The sequence below is a fragment of the Triticum urartu genome, chromosome 7, assembly GCF_003073215.2.
Source record: "Triticum urartu cultivar G1812 chromosome 7, Tu2.1, whole genome shotgun sequence".
Lineage (NCBI taxonomy): Eukaryota > Viridiplantae > Streptophyta > Magnoliopsida > Poales > Poaceae > Triticum > Triticum urartu.
This window is the reverse complement of record NC_053028.1, coordinates 108,999,044-109,002,633: the sequence shown is the minus strand read 5'-3', so window position 1 is coordinate 109,002,633 and position 3,590 is coordinate 108,999,044.

The following is a 3,590-nucleotide window of genomic DNA, read 5'->3' as shown; positions in this document are numbered from 1 at the left end:
TTATCTAATCGGGCAGTGAGATAATGACAAATGCGGCATCGATAAGTGATGATTCTCTTGATCTGCCTTTTAGTGATATCTTCTAAGGTATCCCTGTCTCTTTTTAGTTCTTATATTTATGATACATTTTTGTTCCTACGAATAGTTCATTTCCTAAATACGGATATCTTAATTGTGTTTGGGCGTAGGAGCGTTGACACCATTAAAGTCACATCTTCATGAGATTCTAACCCTGAAGGTAGTGCGCGCCCCTTTTTTATACATGCTCCAGAATACTAATTATATCTGACAAAATAATGCCTTTTTAGCACGAACATAAATTGATGGGAGGGTATGATCTTCATTGTCCTCAATACTACTATTTTTTTGAAATATCAATGCTGCTACTTGGTTAGGTTAACAAAGGTTGCCAAAGGAATTTGCAACCTTGGTACTACATATTTGACATAACTGGTGCACAACTAGAATACTTTGGCGGGCCCCATTGCAATGCACTGGAACATTAAGGGCATCTCCAGCCGCGCCCCCAGAAAGGCCTCCCCAGGCGATTTTTTCGCGCCGGCGCCGAAAAAACGGCCCAGTCGCGTCCCCAGGAGCCCGATTTTCGTCGGCCTGGGCCGAAAACAGCGCCGGCGGACCCAGGCCGAACCCGGCGCGCTGGGGGGCGCCGGGGCGAACTGTTTTGGCGCGAAAAAGCTGTAGGCCAGCCGTGTCAGCGACTCGGCGCCTCGTCTTCCCCCAACGGTCTCGGTTCCCGTGGGGAATCGATGGCAAGGCTGCTGCCGGTCAGCCTTGCCATTGATTCCTCACGGGCGGCGCGCCGACGCCTCCCCTCCCTCGCACGCGTACACACGGGCGCGGCGCGGCGCGACTATAAAAGCCGGTGGCCCCCACTCGCCTGTGCCCACACCAGCCCCGCCCCTCGCCGCCGTCCAGCCCCTTCCTCTCTACCTCTCCCGAGCGCCGCCGCCCAGCCCCTCCCTCTATCTCTCTACCTCTCCCCCGTCGCCATGGCAGAACGCTTCCCTGAAGACGAGGCGGCGGCCAACGACTTCGGCCGCCGTTCGCTCCGCGAACAGGAGTCCTGGCTCCTGTTCCAGGCGAACATCCCGGCGTCGCCGGACATGCGCGCCGGGCCGACGGGGTGGAGACTCAGCGCCGGGGGAGTGCCCATTCCCCCATTGCCCGACGCCGTGGCGAAACCGAAGTACTTCGCCGAGGAAGTCGAGGTCGTGCGCGCCTCCCTCACCGACGACCAACTCTCCCTCCTCCAGTACGCCGCCGACAACCACGCGGCTTGGACGGCGTATTTCGAGCGCCGCCAGCAGCAGTGCTTGGCGTCCACCAACGGCGCGCTGGTGGTCGGCGGCCGGCAGAACAACAGCGAGGGGCGCCACCTGTGGTGTGGCGTCCCCGGCCGCACACTCGAGGGCGTTCTGACGTACCTCGAGGGTGGCAACGACCCGCCGTTGGTGTACCCCCCGGCGAGGGTGGCCGCCCCGGCGCAGCACCGACGCGCCGGGCCATGGGCGCCAAGGAGGTTTGGGTCCTCCTCTTCTTCCTCCTTATAGCGCTCCTCCGGTAGTCCGGCCCTGCTCGGCGTCAAGGCCGAGACCGCGGCGGAGACGCCGCTCGGTCGGCGCACTCGCAGCGCCAGCATCGTCATCAATGAGGGCGGCCGGCGCGCCTCCTCGTCGGCTCCTCCTCCACGCTTCGTCAAGCCAAAGACGGAGCCGGGGCTCGCGCCGGTGAAGACGGAGCCGGGGCTCACACCGGTGAAGAAGGAGCCGGCCGCGCCGGAGCTCGACGACGACGACGCGGCCCTGGAATGGGCGCGCAGGGACTCCATAGCCATGGAGAAGGAGCGCCTGGAGAAGGCGAAGGAGCGCCAGCGCGCCGCCCTGCTTCGCTTCGCGGAGCGTCGACGCGGCCGCGACGAAGGCGGAGTCGTCGTCATCTACGACAGCGACGACGACGACGATGCGCCGCCACCAGTCCGCCATGGCGACGCCGGGCAGGGGTCCAGCAGGGGCCCCCGCGTCAAGGAGGAGAAGGCCGACGACGACGATGGCAGCGACGGCGGCGACTTCAGCCAGTTTTTTCTTTAGATTAGTTTATAAATATGTGCTATATAATGAAAATCCGCGAACTTCGCCGAAATGTGCCGAAATATATCGTGTTTGCCCGAAATTCATCGTGTTTAAGCCGAACTTCGCGGAACTGTGCCGAACTTCTTTTATTTTAAAACGCGCCTGGGGGCGGTTCTGGGGCCGGCGACTGGGGACCAACTCGTCCCCAGGCCCAATTTTTGCGCCGGCTCACCCCCAGGGGCGATTTTAGGCGCCCCCTGGGGGGCCAACAGCTGGAGATGCCCTAAGTGAGTACTTTTGTCAATTACAAAAACTATTCCATCACATATCATCTATCCTGGTTGATGAGATTTTTGAATAGAGCTCTATAAATCGGAAGAGAGGTAGTATGATGGGGGTAGGATTCCTCAGACAAGCATGCACAATTAAAGAAGACATGCTGATTAAACAAATGGACATGCAACAATATATGGTGAGCTAATTAAATGGATCCACGGTGCATGCATAATTAAATGAGGAACATGCAGGTTTATGAATGTATTAAAAGTGCCCCTAGGGGAATTGACTACCTACATCATTAAAAATCTTTGATCGATTTCTTTTTGCCGTAAATTTGATGTCTCGTGTTTTACACTTTCTTGCATCATTTATTCTTAATTATCAATCTGTAGAATTGATGACATATTGATGCAATTTGCCTGAACTCGAATTGTTTTATTGGGGTCTATAAATTTTATGATTTTTTTGTTGTTCACCCGTTGCAACACACGGGCACTTTTGCTATAATAATATATATTATATAATAATAATAATAATAATAATAATAATAATAATAATAATAATAATAATAATAAAGCACGGATTGACTCCATGGGTTCATCGTCACAATGCGTTTTTTTCATGGGTTTACGCTTTTAGTTTGAATTTAAAACGTATAAGCGAGGTGGTACTAAAAATAAAAAAACAGGCCACATATACCTGGTACTCAGGAGTCGAACTCAACACCTCCACTTCCTTACCAAGGGTGCGACCAATTGAACTAGCGCATGATGCTGTTTGGGGCGGGCCGTTAATACTAATGAATAGTACTACCGATGACCTGCAGTGCTTCGCTGGGCTTGAAAAAATTAGAGTGCTAGGCTTTTGCTGGGCCGCAAGCCGCGTGGGAAAAAATAGATAGCGCTGGGGTGATCAGGTGAGCATCCATATTTTATGTTAGATTAATCCCACATTATTCGTTTAGATCAATCTGTAGCCCTTTATATACGTAAAAATTCTCCGATATGACCAGCAAGTTGCCTAAGCAAGGTTAACGTTAGAGCGGACAACCTTATGAAGGTCGGGCTGTCTTGGGCATTAAAAGAAACCAAGAAAGTTGTCCGTAAAAGCGGAGAAGATTATAAGAAAGAGGCTGGGGATATGTGTGTTGGGCATGAACATAAAAGGAAGGATGCACATGCACGCTTCATGATGCTTGAGTATTATTTAAATGAAGGAATT